The following is a 26,352-nucleotide window of genomic DNA, read 5'->3' on the forward strand; positions in this document are numbered from 1 at the left end:
GTTCTCAATCAGAGTCAGGTGATTCTCGTTGTCTCTGATTGGGAACCGTATTTAGGTAGCCTGGGTTTCACTTTGTATTTCGTGGGTGATTGTTCCTGTCTCTGTGTAGTTTCACCAGATAGGCTGTACTTAGGTTTCACGTTCCGTTTTGTTGTTTTGTATTTTGTCTCAGTATTTTCATGTATTCGTCATTTGTTTCATTAAACAACATGAGTAACCAACATGCTGCATTTCGGTCCGACTCTCTTGCAACAAACGAAGAACGCCGTTACAACTATGGATATAAAAAACCCAAGAGAAGGGAGGAAATCCACATGCAACATTGTAATGAGTACTTCATTGTACTTGTCTACAGGACTCCTGAATTGCAACAGCCCACATCTACTCTTGTTTAATCTTATTTGATAATTTTCTGCTTGAAATTATCCCTGTTGCCTCAGGTTTGGTCTCTAATGACTCACCTTACAGTGTCCATCTGTCATTCAGGCGGAAATTAAATGACATCTCCGGTTTGGAGATTTTAGCCTAAGCAACTACGTCTGTCTGTCTGGGTCTATTATTAATCTCTCTCCTTGGGGGAGCTAGCCTTCCTCACCTGCATCCCAAAAGGCACCCTATTCCCAATTTAATGGGAATAGCACCCTGGTCACAAGTAGTGCACTATATAGGGAATAGGGTGCCATTTGGGAAATAACCCATGTATGCTGTCATCCTGAAGACTCATGTTCATTTATAAGATCTCCAACTATCAGATTCTACAGTGATTGGGGCTATGTTAGCAACATTCGGTTGAAGAGGTTTGACTAACGGTATATAATGAAATAATGTGGTAATGCGGTTATGCAGGCTTAATTTGACAGCAGAAGTCAATGCGTATTAGCTGAGTTTTCAAGGGTCTTGGTAGAGAGCATCCTGGAGGCATACTTCTGTTACTCCTTGTTACTTGATGTGCTGTTTGTGTATTTGTGTCTGTGCATGTGTGTGCCTTGTGTATTTGTGTCATAGAGACTGAACCATCCAACCCACTTTTTGATTCAATTATTAATTGACTGTTCTTCCCGGTCGACATTATCACATGGCTCCATATATTTACCTTGGGCAACCCCTGTGGTCCAAAGTCCAGACTTGTATAATTCGAATGAATCCAATTTTACAAGCTATTCCCTCTTAGTATGAGATGGATAAGCCTAATAGACTCTTTTGTTACTACAGATGGGGCTCTGTATGTCTATTTTCTGCTGGAAAAAAATAAAGGCTTTCTGTTTTTCTGAGTATATCTTGAGAATTCAGTTAAATCACATTCACACACAAACATGCGTATACACACACACACACACACACACACACACACACACACACACACACACACACACACACACACACACACACACACACACACACACACACACACACACACACACACACACACACACACACACACACACACACACACACACAGGATATATTATTTAGTGGCCCTGTATCTCTGTAAATGAAATGTCCCTCCATCTAGAACCTGTTATTTTAAGAGTAGTGAAAAGTGCCATTTGGGGAGCAGGCCCCATTATTAATCACTTCAGCAACACAAGCCAGCGGGCAGTAAAAGTCCATGATTCAGTTAATAATGTATTTACTGTACGAGGGACAAGGAAAGTGGACATGCATATCGCCCACATTAGATAGGAAAAATAGTTTTAAACTTTCTTGGTCTCCTGGGGATAGTTTTTGTACCGCTGTAGTAGCATTTTTGCAAATTTTGTAGCTCAAATTAGAACTTTTATATTTGAACATGTACCAAGGGATTCAAATTAAATAAATGGATAGAATAAAACATGTGCAGTACAATGAATCTTTGATCAGTGATCACAAATTGATTAAGAGGAAATGCATGCATGCTGTGTTCCTCTTGTTTTTTGAAAGTGATGGATTGCACCAATGCATCATGAAGAGGGATTTATTGTCCACGCAAAGCATTTGTAAGAAGGACGATGACAAAACATGGATAATTTTCCTGTTTTCTCTGGAACTGACTTGTTTGTCTGTCTTTCTGGCTCAAGCATCCAGTGTCCCTGACAAGAGCCATGTGGAGTGACTGTGAGGTCTGACTGCCAGTGAAATTTGTAGATGGACTCTGTCTTGGCTACTGCCAAACAGTTATGGCCAGCAGTAATCATATCCGTACATACCTTAAGAATACCTGTGTTTCTGGGAAACCTTGTCTGTTCTGCTCCCCTTCTGGTTCAAGCCTCCAGAGTTATTCCTGACCAGAGCCTTGTGAAGAGTGAGGTCTTTTACTTTATTTTATTTAACCAGGAAGTCTCATTAAGGTCAGAATACCTCTTTCCCTAGGGAGACCTTGGTCTGGGAGTGTGTCAGCCTTGTGGAGAATGTATGAGGTCTAACTAGCAGTCGAGCTTGGCCCTTGCCTGTGACCCGGTTAGTTCCATATATACTCTTAGAAAAAGCGGTTATTTGAGGAGGGATAAGGTTCTACCAAGAACTGTTTTCTTCTGAAGAACCCTTTTTGGAAGACAAGGGTAAATTTTTAGGCAAAGAGTTCAACATTTTTCATCCTTAGAACCGTTTTTGGATTCTAGGTAGAAACCTTCTGAATCTGAATAAGCTTTATCGTATATTTTGCATGAGCATGAATATTTACCTCAGTGTTTAACCTCTTGGAACTCCCCATCCCGGATCCGGGATCGTGACTAAAGCCTCAGGCTCATTAGCATAACGCAACGTTAACGATTTCTGAAAATCGCAAATAAAATGAAAATAATGCGTCTGCTCTCAAGCTTAGCCTTTTCTTAACAACACTGTCATCTCAGATTTTCAAAATATGCTTTTGAACCAGAGAAATTGACTAATTTGTGTAAGAGTATGCAAAGCTAGCATAGCATTTTGAGTAGCATTTAGCACGCAACATTTTCACAAAAACCAGATAACCAAATAAATAAAATCATTTACATTTGAAGAGCTTCTGATGTTTTCAATGAGGAGACTCTCAGTTACATACCAAATGCGCAGTTTTTCCTGAAAGCGTCTGTGTGTAGGAGAAATCGTTCCGTTTTCTACATTGCGTCTGGCTTCCGAAACGAACCGAAAATTCAGTCACCTACAACGTAAAACTTTTTCCGAATTAACTACATAATATCGACCGAAACATGGCAAACGTTGTTTGGAATCAATCCTCAAGGTGTTTTTTCACATATCTCTTCATTGATATGCAGTTCGTGGAAGCTTGCTTTCCTCTCTGTATCCCATGGAAAAATACTGGCAGCTGGCTTTTGCGCACCAATTTCGGCGCAGGACACCGGGCGGACACCTGGTAAATGTGGTCTCTTATGGTCAATCTTCCAATGATCTGCCTACAAATACGTCACAATGCTGCAGACACCTTGGGGAAACGACAGAAAGAGCAGGCTCATTCCTCTCGCATTCACAGCCACATAAGGAGACAATGGAAAACAGAGCCTCAAAAATCCTGCTCATTTCCTGGATGCCGTCTCATCTTGGTTTTGCCTGAAGCTCACGTTCTAGGGCACGCACAGAAAATATCTTGGTAGTTCTGGACACGTCAGAGTGTTTTCTTTCGAAAGCTATCAATTATATGCATAGTCGAGCATCTTTTTGTGACAAAATATCTTGTTTAAAACGGGAACGTTTTTCATCCAAAAATGAAATAGCGCCCCCAGAGCATCAACAGGTTAAACTGTCATTTCAGGAGTTTGAGAAATATATATGGGAATATTTATGCATGTATCTGGTATTTCTTAGTGTTGATGTTTCAGTTTAACATCTCGTGTTGATTTAGGGGTTCAATTCAAAATAACCGTTGCATTAGTGTCAATAACCAGAGTTGAGTGTGACTGTCATTTTTCCTTTGTGTGGTGTAAAACACTCAACTATTGCGTAATTATCATATTTCTCAGCATGCTCTATTGCAGGTTATTGTTCAGAATTTTTTCAATGTCTGTTTTTGCATGCATATTGATTGGTTGCTTAAACTAATGCTACATATTTTTATAAACTAATCCAATCTGTTAGTAGTTATAGTTATTGTAGCTCTTACTGAGTTGTCCTAGTTTAGATAATTTAGGTAGTTCCATTAATAAATATTCCTAATCCCGGGTCATTCTGAATGCAGATTGTGGGTGATTTAAAAGTTCCAATTGTTGGATATTCTCACTCTGGCAATAGGACTTTCACATCACTTTGGAAGCCAGCATAATGTGGTTTACAGGCCTGATGTGGCCTGTAAACTAGGGGTTTCCTAACACCACTGTTAGGGTGTAACTAGGCCCTCAAAGGCTGTATGATATATGCAATGTATTGTCATAAAGAATTACATTTTAAAGGCTAATAAGGCTGGTGTTGACCAGTCATCGAGGGTTCTAGGAAGAACCCATCAAGGGTTCTTGGTAGGACTTGACTATTTATATTGATTTATTTTTACACTACTGCTACTTGCTGTTTATTATCTATTCAAGTCACTTTACCCCTACTTTCATGTACAAATGACCTCGATAACCTGTACCCTCGCACATTGACTTGGTTCCGGTAACCCCTGTATAAAGCCTTGTTATTGTTATTTTTTTGTGTTACTTCATATTTTTTCCTTTAGTTTATTTGGAAAATATTTTCTTAATTCTATTTCTTGAACTGCATTGTTTAAGGGCAGTAAGCATTTCACGGTACAATTTTATTTGATCTACATTAATAAAAGGTCAAATAAACAGCACAAAGTAGCTGAGAGCTTCTGTGTACTGAGAACTGCTGTGTTCAGTAGTATCCTACAGTGAATGGATTTTCATAAAATGCTGCAGATGCAGAGTGATAACAAATTGTTACATTTTAGTGTATTTGTAGTAGTGCAAGGAGGACCATATCCATGGATACAAGGGGAGTCAGAATAGCCCTCAAGTGTCCTTGATCTTGATGTGTGTGTTGCAATGAACTCCTTGCTGGGTTTTGGGATGGGGCTATGTTGAAAGCCAACTTAAGGCCTCTTCCACAGGATTTGGGCTCCCAGTATTTGTCCATGCGTATCTGCAGGAAGTGCTCCATCAGGTCATTCCTGAATTATATATTGATGTCATGTTGCCACATAGATAGCAGCCATGTCGTGATACTGAACACAAAAAGTCTGTCATCCAGGCTGAAACCTTCCAAAGCATTCAGACTAACTCGGTTTTACCCTTAGCTCTATAGCTGACCAATTTTTACCACAATACCAATGCTCTTTCTTCTGTACTGAAATTCCAAATACTGTACCACTTGGCAGGTATGTACATCAAAGACAGCACACATACATCTCTCCAACGTCGGTCCGATGTATACATGATACATAAAGCCGATGTAGTGCGCAAGATGTCGGCAAGATGTTGGCATTAGATCGCATTCGCCTTTCAGCTGCTGTTTGGACGATGCACGTCAAAGCTGCATGCTGCCTAGCCGCTCTACATACAACATAAAAAATACCTTTATGTAACTTCAATCAAATCAAAATCAAATTATATTTGTCACATACACATGGTTAGCAGATGTTAATGCGAGTGTAGCGAAATGCTTGTGTTTCCAGTTCCGACAATGCAGTAATAACCAACAAGTAATCGAACTAACAATTCCAAAACTAATTTCTTATACACAGTGTAATGGGATAAAGAATATGTACATAAATATATGAATGAGTGATGGTGCAGAGCAGCATAGGCAAGATACAGTAGATGGTATCGAGTACAGTATATACATATGAGATGAGTATGTAAACAAGGTGGCATAGTTAAAGTTGCTAGTGATACATGTATTACATAAGGATGCAGTAGATGATAGAGTACAGTATATACAGTGCCTTGCGAAAGTATTCGGCCCCCTTGAACTTTGCGACCTTTTGCCACATTTCAAGCTTAAAACATAAAGATATAAAACTGTATTTTTTTGTGAAGAATCAACAACAAGTGGGACACAATCATGAAGTGGAACGACATTTATTGGATATTTCAAACTTTTTTAACAAATCAAAAACTGAAAAATTGGGCGTGCAAAATTATTCAGCTCCTTTACTTTCAGTGCAGCAAACTCTCTCCAGAAGTTCAGTGAGGATCTCTGAATGATCCAATGTTGACCTAAATGACTAATGATGATAAATACAATCCACCTGTGTGTAATCAAGTCTCCGTATAAATGCACCTGCACTGTGATAGTCTCAGAGGTCCATTAAAAGCGCAGAGAGCATCATGAAGAACAAGGAACACACCAGGCAGGTCCGAGATACTGTTGTGAAGAAGTTTAAAGCCGGATTTGGATACAAAAAGAATTCCCAAGCTTTAAACATCCCAAGGAGCACTGTGCAAGCGATAATATTGAAATGGAAGGAGTATCAGACCACTGCAAATCTACCAAGACCTGGCCGTCCCTCTAAACTTTCAGCTCATACAAGGAGAAGACTGATCAGAGATGCAGCCAAGAGGCCCATGATCACTCTGGATGAACTACAGATATCTAAAGCTGAGGTGGGAGACTCTTTCCATAGGACAACAATCAGTCGTATATTGCACAAATCTGGCCTTTATGGAAGAGTGGCAAGAAGAAAGCCATTTCTTAAAGATATCCATAAAAAGTGTTGTTTAAAGTTTGCCACAAGCCACCTGGGAGACACACCAAACATGTGGAAGAAGGTGCTTTGGTCAGATGAAACCAAAATTGAATTTTTTGGCAACAATGCAAAATGTTATGTTTGGCGTAAAAGCAACACAGCTCATCACCCTGAACACACCATACCCACTGTCAAACATGGTGGTGGCAGCATCATGGTTTGGGCATGCTTTTCTTCAGCAGGGACAGGGAAGATGGTTAAAATTGATGGGAAGATGGATGGAGCCAAATACAGGACCATTCTGGAAGAAAACCTGATGGAGTCTGCAAAAGACCGGAGACTGGGACGGAGATTTGTCTTCCAACAAGACAATGATCCAAAACATAAAGCAAAATCTACAATGGAATGGTTCAAAAATAAACATATCCAGGTGTTAGAATGGCCAAGTCAAAGTCCAGACCTGAATCCAATCGAGAATATGTGGAAAGAACTGAAAACTGCTGTTCACAAATGCTCTCCATCCAACCTCACTGAGCTCGAGCTGTTTTGGAAGGAGGAATGGGAAAAAAAATTCAGTCTCTCGATGTGCAAAACTGATAGAGATATACCCCTAGCGACTTACATACATTAAGGGAACATTTCGACATTTTCTGTATGGTTAGTGAAAAAGTCCATATTGCAAATGTACCGTCCCTTACTAGACGTCCGAAAACATTTTTAAAATCCGGGGACGGCGTCGGGCCGAGCGGCAGGGCCAGACCTACCGGGAAGTCATCAAATGAACTTTGTCGGACATTCGGTTTTCGTTTTAAAAAATAATCAAATTTTGGTCATTTTTCAGCTATCCCAGAAAATCCCACAAGAGGGCATAAGCAATCATACTGCAATTTGACAAAACATCACGAATCACGACGGGCCTTATCTCGAAAACTGAAAATATTTCGAAGCCGAAACTTGGTGAGCATAGGTTTGGCATAATGGGCAGTTGGCCCCGAACAAGATGGCGTCTAGGCCTCAACGGTTTTTGAGTTATGGCCATTTTTCTGGGATTAAAGGTCCAAAATGAAAATAGAGAAATTATTTTTTCACTTCACGTCAAAGTCAAGGAGCCTCCGGTGTCAATAACAAAAAAATCAGCCATTTATCTATCGTCATTTAAGAGAAATCGTACAATGACAGATTTGTGATGTTCAAATATAGTTTTTTTTTTCAACAGTTACAGATCCAGTTGCAGGGTGTTCATATGAATACGGAGCTCTGCGAGATTTCTGTGATTTTCTATGATTTTCTGAAATAACACACACTCACTAAACCCTCCGTAAATAACTCAGTTCTTAACGTAAAGACTTAAAACTCAGGATTCTGTAAAGGCATACCCCAATGAGGATATGAGTTTATTTATAGCTTCCTGTGCCAACAGGAAGTGCCTTAAATGGTGTCATAGTGGCTGTATCCAAGGGTTAAAAAGGTCAGATCTTTTCAAAACTTCATATGTGTGATTAGGCAACCCTCCTGAACTGTAAAATCAGTCATTTCTCCCAACAGATGCCAAAGAAAAGTTCACACACACAGCAAGGATGGAGTGACAAAGCGCGGTGTTTAAAGACACCAATTTGTAAGTCGCTCTGGATAAGAGCGTCTGCTAAATGACTTAAATGTAATGTAAATGACACAGAGAGCAGGCAATGGCATAAACATAATCCCAAGGCCGTGCCGAGTTCAACGAGATATCCCGCTTGACCGTAGCTCGCTCGGTCTAAGCGCAGCGACCATGAAAAAGTAGGCCCAAAATGAAGCCTGCACCACAACGTCATTTGATTTTGGGTGACAGCGGCGGAACCGTTAGGTTTAGAAGGACAAAGGAATGTTCCTAAGGTCCGTCCGATCTGTGCAAGCCTAACCTTGACCGTGTGGCATTAACCCTTCACAGTTAAAAGAAGGTGTTTACATCAAACAGTTTGCATTGACTTCTCTCACCATAGGAATACATTGCCTGCTCCCCTAAATTCAACCTGGAGCCTATATGGGTTATGAATGGCTTATGAACCTGTCTTCGGTACCAGTCCATCAGGCCACTATAAGGTCTACCTGTGTCGATTCTAAGCTTCCTGGACCAACCGGAAGTGGTTAAAATCGCCCTAAAAGTGTATACCCATAACCTGCCTGCAGTTTGATAGACATAGTGCATTCAACCCTGTGTAAATCAGTCAGTTTTTATGGTAAAGACTTAAAACTCAGGATTCTGTAATAGAATACCCCAATGAGGATGTGTGTTGAGTTATAGCTTCCTGTGCCAACCGGAAGTGCCATAATTGGTGTCTCATGGGCTGTTTTGAGGGGTTAAAAAATCAGATCTTTCCAAAACTTCATATATGTGCTTCTACACCTGCATTGCTTGCTGTTTGGGGTTTTAGGCTGGGTTTCTGTACAGCACTTTGAGATATCAGCTGATGTACGAAGGGCTATATAAATAAATTTGATTTGATTTGATTTGATATGTGATTAGGCAACCCCCATGAACTGTAAATCAGTCATTTTTCCCAGAAAATTTCAAAGGAAAACTAAATCACACAGACACACAGCTTGGAAGTAGGGACCCATTGGGGTGCGTAGAGACAAACACTCCTGCATTAGTTAACCTTGTTGGAACTTTTAAAGAACCGTCAGACCTAGAGTTCCAAAACTTTAGAATCCTGTTCTAGACCTCAGGTCGATAGTGCGTGGTGAGTTACGGCGCTCTAGAAGGTTCTCGGACCGAGAAACAGCCTCGTACATTTGCAATGACTTCAATTCATTTTGACCATTACGAAAATGGCGACATTTAGAAATCTCCCAGAGTCACAAGACTAGGTGCATTGTGACCGTCTCGGCCCATAGAGACAGAACCCAACGTTTCTGTCCGATAGCTCATTCAAGGACCCCGTAGCAAGTCATGGAAAAAAGTGGATTTTCAGCACCAATTAGGGTTTTGCTCGGACACCAAATGACCTATCGAGCCGAAACTTGGGATTCGGGGTCGCCTCAGCTAGGCCTACACATAACACAAGAAATGGACCCGCAGCTAGAACGTAACTACGTGTTTAATGTTTTTTTTATGGTTTGAACCGAAGGGCCAGCTCTGAAGTATGTGATACTTGGCTCCTAAACGAGTTGGGAAAAGTGGGTTTGGTGTCAGTTTGTATCAGTTTGGTGTCAGAATGATATCAAATTGACTGATGGACGGTGACTTGCAGGTGACTCTTGTCCATTTGCAATATGTTTAAGCGGTGAGGTACCATCACCAAAAGTGACATTCTGAAATCAACCCTAATGAGCGATGGAGAGGTACCAGAATCACTGCCCAGCCATCCCGAGTTCATCGGACCAGTCAATTTGGCATTCCTGCACGATTTTATAGCATGACAAATTTGTGATGGTGAATGCCCAGTTAACCATATTGCAAATGCACAGTGACTTTGCAAGAGTGAGAAAACATCACCAAATGGACATTCTGAAATCAACCCTAACGAGCGATGGAGAGGTACCAGAATCACTTCCCAGCCATCCCGAGTTCATCGGGACAGTCAATTTTGCATTCCTGCAAAAATTCATTTTTTCAAAATTTGGCTTTTGGATGTTGACGGTCCATTTCCTATATGAAAAACCAAGGTGGAGCGCACACGCCACCTGTTGGATTTGTGAAGTGTTACAACTGGCAATTGCCATATGGCATTTGCAAAACATTTTGCATGAATCAACGCCGATTTGGGTGGTATTGTCCATCGTGTACATGGTTTGTACTATTCTAGACCTCACGAAAATGGCGACATTTAGAAATGTCCCAGAGTCACAAGTCTCGGCCCATAGAGACAGAACCCAACGATATTTATTGGTGATGGTGATGGTGAATGCCCAGTTAACCATATTGCAAATGCACAGTGACTTTGCAAAAGTGAGAAAACATAAACAAATGGACATGATGAAATCAACACCACGAGTGATTGAAAGGAACAACAATCACTGCCCGGCCATCCCGAGTTCATCAGGCCAGTCAATTTTGCATTTCTGCAGGATTTTTGAGCATGTCAAATTTCTTATGACATTTGGCCCCCACAAAACATATGCCTTATGCACAAGTAAAAAAAAAAAAATTATGATAATAAAATATGACTAAAGTATGTTGATACAGTTCTTATACGTGTGTAATTGACACAAAATTCTAAAGAATTTCGAAAAACGTCAATTTCAGGGGGGTATTCCCTTACAGCTGTAAGCTGTGACTTTGTCTAAACTTTCGCCTGGACTTGCCCGTGCGTCGTGAGTTTGGATTGTGTACTAAACGCGTGAACAAAAAGGAGGTATTTGGACATAAATGATTGAACTTTATGGAACAAATCAGTCATTTATTGTGGAACTGGGATTTCTGGGAGTGCATTCTGATGAAGATCATCAAAGGTAAGGGAATATTTATAATGCTATTTCTGACTTTGTTGACTCCACAACATGGCGGATATTCCTCTGGCTGTTTTGGGCTCTGAGCGCCATTCTCAGATTATGCTTTTTCGGTAAAGTTTTTTTGAAATGTGACAGAGGTTGCATTAAGGAGAAGTCTATCTTTAATTCTGTGAATAACATTTATCTTTTATCAATGTTTATTATGAGTAATTTCTGCAAAATCGCCGAATGTTTTGGAATCAAAACATTACTGCACGTAAGGCGCCAATTTAAACTGAGATTTTTGGATATAAATATGCACATTATCGAACAAAATATACATATATTGTGTAACATGATGTCCTATGAGTGTTATCCGATGAAGATCATCAAGGGTTAGTGATTAATTTTATCTATATTTCTGTTGTGCTTTAGCTGTTAAGCATTTTTGAAATCGGACACGATGGGTAGATAAAGATCTTGTTAATCTTTCATGTTAATGTGTGAAAGTTACATATTTCTAAAAAACATGTTTGAATTTTGCACGCTGCCTTTTCAGCGGAATGTTGTCAGTGTTCCGCACACATGGGGCTTGTAACATAAGTCAGTAGCCAAAGGGCAAGGTGGTCCCGTCAGGTAAAATCAATCTCTGTCATAGACTACCCAGTATCTTTAGTAAGTGGGGCATTCCCTAGATGGAAACCCTTTTTATGTAGTTCAAAATGTCCAATTCACTATTCCGGTCGTTTATGAACCCCTCGACCAAGCGTGTGATTGATTCCAAGTTTACATGCGGGGAATTTTCATAGTTTTGGGTCACACCTTTGGCTTTCAACACCACGTGATTGTCTTTTAGTCCTAAAAGCATAGCTTTTGGGACCACAGGAAGGCCACTCTTTGATATGGCCACCATCTTCAAGTTCACTCGTTAACTTTTTAGGGATAGGGGGCAGCATTTTCACTTTGGATGAATTGCGTGCCCATAGTGAACTGCCTCCTACTCTGCCCTAGATGATATTATATGCATAGTATTACTATTGGATAGAAAAAACACACGTTTCTAAAACTGTTTGAATTAGGTCTGTGAGTATAACAGCACTACTCATATGGCAGGCAAACTTCCAAAGAGGAAGTGGAAATTCTAGGGCTGGTTGATTTTCAACTCATCGCCTATTCACATCCCAGTAAGATATGGATCTGTTCGCACTTCCTACGCCTTCCACTAGATGTCAACAGTCAGTAGAACGTGGAATGAAGCCTCTATTGTGATGTGGGGCCAGATGGCAGCTATTTGAGTCAGTGGTCTGGCAGAATGCCAGTTCCTGGTCAGGCGCATTTCTCATGATATCGCCATGCGTTCCATTACTCTGTAGACAAAACGAATGCTCCGGTTGGAACGTTATTGGATATATATGATAATAACATCCTGAAGATTGATTCTCTACTTAGTTTGACCAGTTTATTCGACCTGGAATATCACTTTTTGAAGTTTTCGTCCGAGTTCACCTGGACCGGCGTCAGCGTTTGGACGTGAATTAAACGTGCTAGCAAAAGTAGCTAATCTGACACTAGTAATGGACATTATCAAACAAAACAACAATTTATTGCAGATCTAGCATTCATGGCACTGCATTCTGATGAAATATCATAGAGGTAAGGGAATATTTATGATGTAATTTCGTATTTCTGTTTACTCCAACATGGCGGAGAAATGTTGTGTACCTCTGAGTGCCGGCTCAGATTATTGCATGGTATGCTCTTTCCGTAAAGTTTTTTTAAAAATCTGACATTAAAAATTAAAAATCTTTCGTCAAAGTTTATGATGAGTATTTCTGTTATATGACGTGGCTCTCTGTAATTACTCCGGATATTTGAGGCATTTCTGAACATGGCGCCAATGTAAACCAAGATTTGTGAATATAAATATGCACATTATTGAACAAAACATAAGTGTATTGTGTAACATGATGTCCTATGAGTGTCATCTGATAAAGATTATCAAAGGTTAGTGATTCATTTTATCTCTATTTCTGCTTTTGTGACTATCTTTGGCTGTGAATTTTTTTTGGCGGGGATTTGGTGGTGACCTAACATAAATATATGTTGTGTTTTCACTGGAAAACATTTTTAAAAATCGGACACAATGTGTAGATTAACAAGATTTTGCTGTATTTGTACTTGTTAATGTGTGAAAGTTGAAAAATATTTCCCGCGCTGCCTTTTCAGCGGAATGTTGGGGGGAGTTCCGCTAGCGGAATGTGTGTCCTAGACAGGTTATTAAACCACCCAGATAGTTGCTAAGAGGGGGGTTCCAATCGCCCTGTTTGATTACATAGACCACAGAATCTGTGTCATGATAAAGAACACGCCTCTGCAACTGTTCCATGAGCGTGTACAGTTCAAGTCGACCATAGGCCATGGTAAATGCTTCAAGAAACACATTTCCATTACCCAGGGGTAGAACCCACTTCTTGTTACATCTCCATTGCACCAGGGCAATGTCTTGACTCGAATGAAAAATGTGAAATTTCGTATTGGTCCGAAAAAACATTCTCCAAATTCTTCGGAGTCTTTAATGATTGACGTTGTTAGCATATTGCTTCTCTGGGATAGTTTGCACCAAAATGAGTTTTAAAAAGTTTTATTTTGGTTTTGTTGACCTCTTTTCTGTCAGGGTCAAGAAGTATGCCTTCTCTGTCGTGATAGTCCTGAATGGACTTGTCTTTGCTCTCTTGATCTGTGACCGATTCAGAATACCCCGGAGCCATTTGCTTGCATCTCAAGAAGGTCTTATAGTGTACTCTTTAAAAAGAGTGTCTGATTTCCTGGAAAAGTTCCACACTTCAAAGATTTTGGCAACACAATACCCCATCTCTAGAGCCTTGGAGAATTCAAAGGTGACCCATACACCTGTGAGGGCTCTTTCTTGATCTGAATGATCACAAGGCTTTTCCTAGTTGTTGTTTTTACTGCAGGTGCGACAAAGGGGAGAGAAGTTTTCCTTGAGGTCCCTTGTAAGGCAACACTGGCAGAAACAAACCCTGGGGAGGGTAAAAAGTTGCTTTAACCTCTTAGAACTACCCCTCCCGGATCCAGGAGAATTGTCATCAACTGACACTAATTAGCATAACGCAATGGACAAAAAATATTACTAGAAAATATTCATATTCGTGAAATCACAAGTGAAATATAGTGAAACACAGCTTAGCCTTTTGTTGATCACCCTGTCATCTCAGATTTTGAAATTATGCTTTACAGCCAAAGCAAGACAAGCATTTGTGTAAGTTTATCGATAGCCCAGCATAGCATTATGTCCAGCTAGCAGTAGGCAACTTGGTCACAAATTAGAAAAGCAATCAATTTAAATTGTTTACCTTTGATGAGCTTTGGATGTTTTCACTCAGGAGACTCCCAGTTAGACAGCAAATGTTCATTTTGTCCCATAAAGATTATTTTTATAGCCGAAATACCTCCGTTTGTACTTCACGTTTGGTTGAGAAATCCACTGGAAACTGTGGTCACGACAACGCCGAAAAATATTCCAAATTAGATCCATAATATCGACAGAAACATGGCAAACGTTTTTTTACAATCAACCCTCAAGGTGTTTTTCAAATATCTATTCGATAATATATCAACCGGGACAGTTGGCTTCCCAGTAGGAGCGAGAGGCACAATGGCTGCCTTTGTCTATTACGCACAAATCACTCTGAGAGCCACCAGCTGACCACTGACGCAATGTTGTCCTTCACGCTTATTTTTCAAAATAAAAGCCTGAAACTATCTTGTGACACTAGACACATTAGGGAAGCCATGAAAAAGGAATCTGGTTGATATCCCATTCACTGCTCAATAGGGATGCATAGGAACGCAGAGCTTTCTAAATAAGAGTCCCTTCCTGATTGGATTTTTCTCAGGCTTTCGCCTGCAATATTACTTCTGTTATACTCACAGACAATATTTTTACAGTTTTGGAAACGTTAGTGTTTTCTATCCTAAGCTGTCAATTATATGCATATTCTAGCATCTTGTCCTTGTCCTGACAAAATTTCCAGAAATGAAAATAGTGCCCCCTAGAGAGGTTAATCAGACCAAAATATTTTTGGGGTAAGTCAAAGTCACGGTGAATAATTTCAGGATGCCCCATAGGATAGCATGAGGAACTCATTACATGAGGATAAAGGGATGTAAAATCTACATATCCTATTGTGTCGTCGGGTTGCACTACATACCGCAATTGCAAAGCATTGGTAAGGCCTCCATACGAGGCCTGTTGTGGTTCTGGTGTGTCAAAGCTGGAAAGGAAAGCTTGAACATGAGGATCAGACTTTTTGAGTTCGGTCCACTCATGCATCACAATCACTTTCAATCCGTAAGTAGCCTGTAAAGATTCCATTTGTCTTGGAACTACTGGTACATATCCCCAAATGTATTTTGGATTAGGACACACATGGCCTGGGGCACCAAGCAAGATTTACAACCGTGGAAGAAACAACCGTTGTACTCAAACACTGTCTCACCACCGTCAATCTGTGTGTATCCATCTTCGTGATACGGCCCAAACGCCTTCTCCCCACTATTCAAAGCATGTTGAATAAAAATGTTTTTATCCTGGGCCAAGTACTCCAACCATTGAATGGACCCGCTAGAGTATGACTTGAATAGGCATCGGTAGTTGTCAGGTGATGGAATAGCTATAGATGCTGGAGGTAAAAAGTGTGTACAATAGGTTTTTATGCATGCCGATACAATAGTTGTACAACTCCAGGGGTCAATTCCGGCATCTTTGATTACCTCTTCTCTGAATCGGAGGCATCCTTCACGAAGTATAACTACATCGTTGTCACAGTACAACTCCATCTCTTTGTGGAAATCAAAAGTGCTGTGACATACTGTCTCGTACCATGTCATGAAGCTCTCGCTCTTTGGGATGCATTTGATCACACCCATACATTTCGGGGCTAGAATAAGATCCAATATAATGTAGATTCTCCTCAGATGTGAATAAATTAGGAAACTAACCTTTCACAGAGTTTATAAAACCCAAGGCCTCAGGCATTTAATTCCGGCATCTTTGATTACCTCTTCTCTGAATTGGAGGCATCCTTCACGAAGTATAACTACATCGTTGTCACAGTACAACTCCATCTCTTTGTGGAAATCAAAAGTGCTGTGACATACTGTCTCGTACCATGTCATGAAGCTCTCGCTCTTTGGGATGCATTTGATCACACCCGTACATTTCGGGGCTGGAATAAGATCCAATATAATGTAGATTCTCCTCAGATGTGAAGAAATTAGGAAACTAACCTTTCACAGAGTTTATAAAACCCAAGGCCTCAGGCATTTGAGCCAATTCCTGGGTAAGAAACTTAAACTGTCAATGTATCCCTGGTTGAAGGATTTACAAAGGTCTTTTTTCACTTACTAATCATGAAACAGAAACATATCACATTAATGGTTGAACTTACCCACTATGATGTCCTTCACTGGTATTGTCTTGATGCCAATCTTCTGTCCTCTCCCGCACCAATTTAATTGGGTGGCTAGGTCAGATCCGAAAACCTTCCCGCACACCCACCACACTGTCTTATTTACATCATTACACCCAGTTATGGATAACTTTGAGATCTGTTAATGTTAATACAGGCAATTATATTGCCCTTCAAGTCTGCCTGTTATACTTTCAGAACATACTAGTTCAGGTCTTACCAGATGTGTCTGCACACTAATACAGTTCCAACCCAGCACTAACACCTGATTCAACTAATCAACTCTTCATTTAGGTTGAATCAGGTGTGTTTTGAGGTAGGCTCGAACAGCCTTTCTTAACCCATTCCCCGGGCGCTGCAGCCATTTCAAATGTATTGTATTCCAACACTGCACACCTTAACTGCTGCTGAATGTACTAGTGTTAGGTTATATCAAATATATGGAACAACTGATGGACTGGGTCGAGAAAAAGGCTGTGCTAGAACACAAAGGTTAATAAGAATTATAAACTGGGTGGTTCGAGCCCTTAATGCTGATCGGCTGAAAGCCGTGGTATATCACACCATATACCATGGGTATAACAAAATATGTATTTTACTGCTCTAATTAAGTTGATAGCAAGTTCATAACATCAATAAGGCACCTCGGGGGTTTGTGATATATGTATCCAGGCTGTACTCAGCGATGCGTTGTGCATAAGAACAGCCCTTCGTCGTGGTACAGTTGAAGTCGGAAGTTTACATACACCTTAGCCAAATACATTTAAACTCAGTTTTTCACAATTCCTGGCATTTAGTCCAAGTAAAAATTCCCTGTCATAGGTCAGTTAGGATCAGCACTTTATTTTAAGAATAATAGTATGAAGAATGATCCATTTCAGCTTTTATTTCTTTCATCACATTCCCAGTGGGTCAGAAGTTTACAGACACTCAATTATTATTTGGTAGCATTGCCTTTAAATTGTTTAACTTGGGTCAAACATTTCGGATAGCCTTCCACAATCTTCCCACAATACATTGGGTGAATTTTGGCCCATTACTCCTGACAAAGCTGGTGTAACTGAGTCAGGTTTGTAGGCCTCCTTGCTCGCACACTTTTTCAGTTCTCCCCACAAATTTTATATCGGGTTGAGTTCATGACATTGTGATGGCTACTCCAATACCTTGACTTTGTTGTCCTTAAGCCATTTATCCACAACATTGGAAGAATGCTTGGGGTCTATGTCCATTTGAAAAACCCATTTGCAACCAAGCTTTATTAACTACCTGACTGACTTCTTGAGATGTTGCTTCGATATATCCACATAATTTTCCTACCTCATGACGCCATCTATTTTGTGAAGTGCACCAGTCCCCCTGCAGCAAAGCACCCACACAACATGATTCTTCCAGCCCCGAGCTTCACTGTTGGGATGGTGTTCCACAGCTTTTCTCTCCAAACATAACATTGATCATTATGGTCAAACAGTTCTATTTTTGTTTCATCAGACCGGAGGACATTTCTACAAAAAGTAGTTGCAAACCATAGTGCAGTTGCAAACCGTAGTCTGTCTTTTTTATGGTGGTTTTGGTGCTGTGACTTCTTCCTTGCTGAGCGGCCTTTCAGGTTACCTCGATAGAGGACTTGTTTTATTGTGGATATAGATACCTTTTTTACCCGTTTCCTCCAGCATCTTCACAAGGTCCTTTGCTGTTGTTCTTGGATTGATTTTGCACTTTTCACACCAAAGTACTTTCATCACCAGGAGACAGAGCGTGTCTCCTTCCTGAGCGGTATAACGCCTGCGGCGTTTAATGGTGTTTATACTAATGTACTGTTTGTACAGATGAACGTGGTACCTTCAGGCGTTTGGAAATTGCTCCCAAAGATGAACCAGACTTGTGGAGGTCTTGGCTATTTTTTCTGAGGTCTTGGCTGATTTTCTTTAGATGTTCCCCCTTAATGTCAAGCAATGAGGCACTGAGTTTGAAGGTAGGCCTTGAAATACATCCACAGGTACACCTACAATTGGCTCAAATTATGTTAATTGTCTAAACTTGTGAAACTTGCATGCGGTAACAAGAGACCCATTTGCACATGTTGGGGTATGCTTGATCCCGTTTGGTTGGTGTGGCCTGATTTAATATGGGTGTGGTCATTAGAAATAGCAAAACGTGTTCAGCACACCATACACAATTGCCCTGTGGTCGTTCAGTACGGTACTGTTACTGTTGAAATAAACTCTCTCCGCACATCTGGTCTAATCAGAATCAGAGTATTTCTTTGAAAAATCCCATGCCTTGCATTTGGCATACACGTAAAGATGGCCTCTTGGATTCGACACATCCATTGTCTCTTAGCCTGAAGATGAAATTGACAACCATTAGGAAAATTGAAAGTATTTGTGGATGTGTTAAGGGTTCACGCTGTTACAACATGTTAGGTATGGAACCAAAAAAGCTCAAGTTTTGGTTACATGTTTTTCAGATATTTGGATGGCCAAGCGAGGTGGGTGCTCGCAATACCATTAACTTTCAGGAACAGGTTTGAATGACCAAGGGTTGGAATCAGAAGGATGATGGTCGCTACTTGAAGGAATGGAGAGAGGAGAGAGAGAGAAAAACACATGAATACATATAGAATACCTACTGGAAGCAAGCCTATATCCTGCCAGTGATGATATTATTTTAGTTTAATGGAAATCATTATATGATATGATATAGAGGACAAAGTGAAAGTATATGGGGCGGCAGGCAGGGCTAGTTTTGAATAACCCTTCATGTGCACTACACCCACTTACATTAGAAGACTACATGAATACAGAGGTTACATCCCAAATGGTACATATTCCCTACATAGTAATCTACTTTAGACCAGCAACCTATAGACCCTGGTCAGAAAATGTGTACTATACGGAGAATAGGGTAGAACATCGTAATCAGAAAGATAGTAATCTGTGATGGATAACATTGTGTGAGCAGGAGACTCGTTGCCTCATCTGCTTGGGGTTTCCCCTCAAACTGAGACATTTCGATCGGTCTCGCCGGAACCCAATGTAGCTACGGTTAGCTAGCTAGTTATTCAATGGAATGAACGATGACACTATGAGCTTTTCATGCGGCCCTGCATGGTGAGTAAATTCAATAACTAGCAACAATAACTGCTCTCCAGTCCAAAATGTTCGATATCTGACGTTACCAATGTTAGCTAGCAATCGTACTTAATTAAAGTTAATGTTACCATTACAACTCCATCAAATAGTTTGTTAGCTAGCTACCGCGTTAGATTAATTTGCAGCTATATTTAAACTATAGCTAACGCGCTACCGTTACCTATAGGCGACCGACGGCACTGTAACATTATCTAGCTAGCTACAATAGGGGATATAATGTTAATGTTAATCAGCATTTAAATAAGCATGCCCCATAAAAAAAAATTGAACAAGGAACAGATATAGCCCAGACCTCAATGCCCTTTACCAGCACAAAAACATCCTGTGGCTTTCTGCATTTGCATCGAATAGCCCCCACGATATGCAACTTTTCAGGAAGTTATGAACCAATCAATACACACAGGCAGTTATGAAAGCAAAGGCTAGCTTTTTCAAAAATACATTTGCATCCTGTTGCACAAACTCCAAGAAGTTCTAGCACACTGTAAAGTCCATGGAGAATAAGAGCACCTCCTCCCAGCAGCCCACTGCACTGAGGCTAGGAAACTCTGTCACCACTGATTAATCTACAATAATTGAGAATTTCAAAAAGCATTTTTCTACGGCTGGCCATGCTTTCCACCTGGCTACCCCTACCCCTGTCAACAACCCTGCATCCCCCACAGGAGCTTTCCTAAGCCTCCCCCATTTCTCCTTCACCCAAATCCAGACAGATGATGTTCTGAAAGAGCTGCAAAATCTGGATCTCTACAAATCAGCCTGGCTAGACGATCGGGACACTCTCTTTCTAAAATGATCTGCCGCAATTGTTGCAAACCCTATTACTAACCTGTTCAACCTCTCTTTCGTATTGTTGGAGATCCCCAAAGATTGGAAAGCTGCCGCGGTCATCCCCCTCTTCAAAGGGGGAGACACTCTAGACCCAAACTGTTACTACCCTGCCTTTCTAAGGCCTTCGAAAGCCAGATTAACAAACAAATCACTGACCATTTCGAATCCCATCGTACCCTCCCCTCTTTGCAATCTGGTTTCCAAGCAGGTCATGGGTGCACCTCAGCCACGCTCAAGGTCCTAAACGATATCATAGCCGCCATCGATAAGAGACATTACTGTGCAGCTGTATTCATCGACCTGGCCATGGATTTCGACTCTGTCAATCACCACATTCTTATTGGCAGACTCAACAGCCTTGGTTTCTCAAATGATTGCCTCGCCTGGTTCACCAACTACTTCTCAGACAGAGTTCAGTGTATCAAATTGGAGGGCCTGTTGTCCGGACCTCTGGCTGTCTATGGGGGTGCCACAGTGTTCAATTGTCGGGCCGACTCTTTTCTCTGTATACATCAATGATCAATGATACACCAATGTCGCTCTTGCTGCTGGTGATTCTCTGATCCACCTTTACGCAGATGACACCATTCCGAATACTTCTAGCCCTTCTTTGGATACTGTTAACTGACCTCCAGACGAGCTTCAATGCCCTACAACTCTCCATCCGTGGCCTCCAACTGCTCTTAAATACAAGTACAATTAAATGCTTGCTTTTCAACTGATCGCTGCCCCTGCCCGCCTGTCCAGCATCACAACTCTGTACCGTTCTGACTCAGAATATGTGGACAACTACAAATACCTAGGTGTCTGGTTAGACTGTAAACTCTACTTCCAGACTCTCGCTAACGGGATCGATATGACAACAGCCAATGAAAGTGCTGGGCGCCAAATTCAAACAACAGGAATCTCATAATTAAAATTCCTCAAACATACAAGTATTTCACACCATTTAAAAGAAAACTTGTTGTTAATTCCACCACCGTGTCCAATTTCAATAAGGCTTTACGACGAAAGCATACCAAACGATTATGTTACGTCAGCACCTAGTCGCAGAAAAACACAGCCATGTTTTCAGCCAAAGAGAGGAGTCACAAAAAGCTGAAATATTGATAAAATTAGTCAGATTACACTGATAGGACTTCATGTTACACAATACATGTATGTTTTGTTTGATAAAGTTCATATTTATATCCAAAAATCTGTTTACATTGGCACGTTATGTTCAGTAATGCTTTGCTTCCAAAACATCCGTTGATTTTGCAGAGAGCCACATCAATTTACAGAAATCCCCAAAATAAACATTGATAAAAGATGCAAGTGTTATCCATGGAAAAACAAATCCACTTCTCCTTAACTTCTTGAAACTCCCCATCCCGGATCCGGGATCGTGAATAAAGCCTCAGGCTCATTAGCATAACGCAACATTAACGATTTCTGAAAATCGCAAATAAAATGAAAATAATGCGCCTACTCTCAAGCTTAGCCTTTTCTTAACAACACTGTCATCTCAGATTTTCAAAATATGCTTTTGAACCATAGCAATTCACTAATTTGTGTAAGAGTATGCTAAGCTAGCTTAGCATTTTGAGTAGCATTTAGCACGCAACATTTTCACAAAAACCAGATAACCAAATAAAAAAATAATTTACCTTTGAAGAGCTTCAGATGTTTTCAATGAGGAGACTCTCAGTTACATAGCAAATGTGCAGTTTTTCCTGAAAGCGTCTTTGTGTAGGAGAAATCGCTCCGTTTTGTACATCACATTTGGCTACCGGAACGAACCGAAAATTCAGTCACCAACAACGTCAAACTTTTTCCGAATTAACTCCATAATATCGACCGAAACATGGCAAACGTTGTTTGGAATCAATCCTCAAGGTGTTTTTTCACATATCTCTTCATTGATATATCTTTCGTGGAAGCCTGCTTTCTTCTCTGAATTCCATGGAAGAATACTTGCAGCTGAGTTTTGCGCACCAATTTCGGCGCAGGACACCTGGCGGACACCTGGAAAATGTAGTCTCTTATGGTCAATCTTCCAATGATATGCCTACAAATACGTCACAATGCTGCAGACACCTTGGGGAAACGACAGAAAGGGCAGACTCACTCCTCTCGCATTCACAGCCATATAAGGAGACAATGGAAAACGGAGCCTCAAAAATCCTGCTCATTTCCTGGATGCCGTTTCATCTTGGTTTTGCCGGTAGCTCACGTTCTAGGGCACGCACAGAGAATATCTTTGCAGTTCTGGACACGTCAGAGTGTTTTCTTTCCAAAGCTACCAATTATATGCATAGTCGAGCATCTTTTTGTGATAAAATATTGCGCTTAAAACGGGCACGTCTTTTTATCCAAAAATGGTATAGCGCCCCCAGAGTTTCAACAGGTTACTGCAACCGCTGTGTCAGAACGGAAAAAGCACACATGCAATAATCTGAGTGTAGCTCTGACACAAAAACAAGCCATACAGATACCCGCCATGTTGTGGAGTCAACAAAGCCAGAAATAGCATTATAAATATTCACTTACCTTTGATGATCTTCATCAGAATGCACTCCCAGGAATCCCAGTTCCACAAATGTTTGTTTTGTTCGATAAAGTCCAACATTCATGTCCAAATACCTCCTTTTTGTTCAATGGTTCAGTTCACGAATCCAAATTCGCTAGCGTCTCAACTGGCCAATTGCCAGGGGAAATTCAGAGCGCCAGATTCAAATAAAATGCTATAAAATTCAAACTTTCATTAAATCATACATGTAAGATACTCAATTAAAGCTACACTCATTGTGAATCCAGCCAAGATATCAGGTTTTTAAAATGCTTTTCAGCGAAAGCATATGAAGCTATTATCTGATAGCCTGCAGCCATCCTCACCAGCAGTAAACAAAAGAGCTAGCATAGCAGGTGCTACACAAAACGCTGAAATAAAATATAAAATATGCATTACCTCAGATGAGCTTCTTTTGTTGGCACTCCAATATGTCCCATAAACATCACAATTGGTCCTATTGTACGATTAATTCCGTCCATATTTATCGAAAATGTAAATTTATAAAGCGTGTTTGATCCAGAAAAAAACAGCATAGAAAAATGCAACGTCACTACAAAATATTTCAAAAGTTGCCTATAAACTTTGCCAAAATATTTCAAACTACTTTTGTAATACAATGTTAGGTATTTTTAAGCGTTAATAATCGATCAAATTGTAGACGGGGCAATCTGTATGAACAAAATGAAAAAAGCTCTGCTCTTCACGTCTTGCGCAACTCACAAAAGTGTCCCCTGTTCCAAGTTGGCCTACTTCCTGATAAGACAAAGGGATAACCTCAGCCATATTACAAAGACTGGTGACTTCGTGTGGAAGCGGTAGGAACTGAAAATAGGTTCCTATTAAATATCCAATGGGAAAGACAATATAGGGAAGAGATGGGAAAAAATAATTTGAACAGTTAGTCCTCTGGGTTTTGCCTGCTACATAAGTTCTGTTATACTCAGACATGATTCAAACAGTTTTAGAAACTTCAGAGTGTTTTCTATCCAAATCTATGAATAATATGCATATCTTATATTCTTGGCGTGAGAAGCAGGAAGTTGAAATTGGGCACGCTATTTATCCAAAAGTGAAAATTCTGCCCTCTAGCATTAAGAGGTTTAACAAATCTTCAATAATGTTTCAACTGAAGAATTCCTTTGACTTTAGAAATGCAATGGAACTCAAGCTAACTCTCACGGGTGCACACGAGACTGAGCTCATGGCACTCTGCCAAACCTCTGGTTGAAACAGCTCCCTTTCTCTCCCCCTTCTCAGTAGAAGTGTCAAACAAGGTTCTAAAGACTTGACATAGTGAAAGCCTTAGGAAGTGCAATCGGACCAAATTTGCACTGTATCTTGTATAGGCAAAGAGTTCCCCCACTTCCTGGTTGGATTTCTTTTCAGGTTTATGCCTGCTATATGAGTTGTATTTTACTCCCGGACATCATTAAAACAGTTTAAGAAACTTCAGTGCTTTCTATTCATATCTACTAATAATATGCATATCTTAGCTTCTGAGCCTGAGTAGCAGGCAGTTTACTCTGGGCACCTTATTCATCCAAGCTACTCAATACTGCCCCCATCCATAAGATATTTTAAGCTTCTCCAATCCAAATTAAATCTAGAATCGGCTTCCTATTTAGCAACAAATCATCCTTCACTCATGTTGCCAATCATACCCTCGTAAAACTGACTATCCTACCAATCCTTGACTTTGGCGATGTCATTTACAAAATAGCCTCCAACACTCTACTCAGCAAATTGGATGGAGTCGATCACAGTGCCATCCGTTTTGTCACCAAAGCCCCATATACTACCCACCACTGACCTGTATGCTCCTGTTGGCTGGCCCTCGATTCATATTCGTCACCAAACCCACTGGCTCCAGGTCATCTATAAGTATTTTCTAGGTAAAGCCCACCCTATCACAGCTCACTGGTCACCATAGCAGCACCCACCTGTAGCACGTTCTCCAGGAGGTATATTTCACTGGTCCCCCCTCCAAAATCAATTCCTATTTTGGCCGCCTTTCCTTCCAGTTCTATGCTACCAATGACTGGTACGAATTGCAAAAATCACTGAAGCTGGAGACCCATATCTCACTCACTAACTTTAAGCACCAGCTGTCAGAGCAGCTCACAGTTCACTGCACCTGTACATAGCCCATCTGTAAATCCAACTACCTCATCCCCATACTGTTTTTTTGTTCCTTTGCACCCCAGTATCTTTACTTGCACATTTATTTTCTGCACATCTATCACTCCAGTGTTTAATTGCTAAATTGTAATTATTTCGCCACTATGGCCTATTTATTGCCTTACCTTCCTTTATCTTACCTAATTTGCACACACTGTATATATAATTTTCTATTTTGTTATTGACTATGTTTTTTATTCCATGTTTAACATTGTGTTGTTTGTGTCGCACTGCTTTGCTTTATCTTGGCCAGGTCGCAGTTGTAAATGAGAACTTGTTCTCAAATGAACAATCTGGTTAAAGGTGAAATTAACTAAGTTAAATTCAGTGATAATTAGATGTAATAATAATAGATAATTACTTAATTTGACATTATCCTCTTCAGCTTCAATGAGTAGATTACGTTACTGTCAACAGGCAAACCAATGTTCAAATAATTCTGAGCCTCGCACACTAGGTATAAATAATTTGCTATGATCCATATAACATTAGTTTCTAGCACGAGCTTTGATCATTGCTGTACTGATCTTTTTCTGATGGTCTTCTATTTACCTGTAGATAACATCCCTCAATTATTAAAATTTATTTATTTTATTGGAATTATATGAATGGATCTTTTGAAGTGGCTGCATGCATACTTGGTCAGTTTGTAATTCAAGCCTATTTTGTAAAATTGCTTTATTAACCATCGTCCAGAGCTCCCCATTTATTGATTGCATTTCTTCCTCCATCCAATCCTCCAATGTAGGCCTATACCCTAATCCACTTATTATAGAGAACAACATCTTTGATTTCTAAATGTAGCCAACTGTTTACTGATAAGTTCAATTCATTTTAAGCAATTTGGCAACATAGTTCCACTCAGGGAACTCTACCCTACCCCCCCCCATTCAGCTGAAAAGGAGGCGCTGGGAATGCAAAAAATTACTTTTAAATACCTCCACACATTAACAAGTCCAATACCTCAAATGAAAGATAAACACCTTGTTCATCTACCCATCATGTCAGATTTTTTAAATGTTTTACAGCGAAAACACAACATATATTTATGTTAGACCACCACCAAACCAAAGAAAAAACGTAGCCATTTTTCCCAGCCAAAGATAAAATCACAAAAGCAGGATTAGAAATAAAATC

At 40.3% G+C, this 26,352-nt stretch overlaps 1 protein-coding gene and 1 long non-coding RNA gene across 2 annotated transcripts in view; one reads left to right on the plus strand and one right to left on the minus strand.

The window, feature by feature from the left end:
* The window catches only part of LOC135504725 (uncharacterized), a 45,515-nt gene that overhangs the window by 17,504 nt on the left and 1,659 nt on the right, over positions 1 to 26,352 (minus strand). The gene's annotated exons all lie outside the window — the stretch shown is intronic.
* LOC135504724 (phospholipid phosphatase 4-like) overlaps positions 1 to 26,352 on the plus strand; it is a 123,233-nt gene that overhangs the window by 3,915 nt on the left and 92,966 nt on the right. The window lies entirely within an intron of this gene.

This window comes from Oncorhynchus masou, chromosome 18, assembly GCF_036934945.1.
Source record: "Oncorhynchus masou masou isolate Uvic2021 chromosome 18, UVic_Omas_1.1, whole genome shotgun sequence".
NCBI lineage: Eukaryota > Metazoa > Chordata > Actinopteri > Salmoniformes > Salmonidae > Oncorhynchus > Oncorhynchus masou.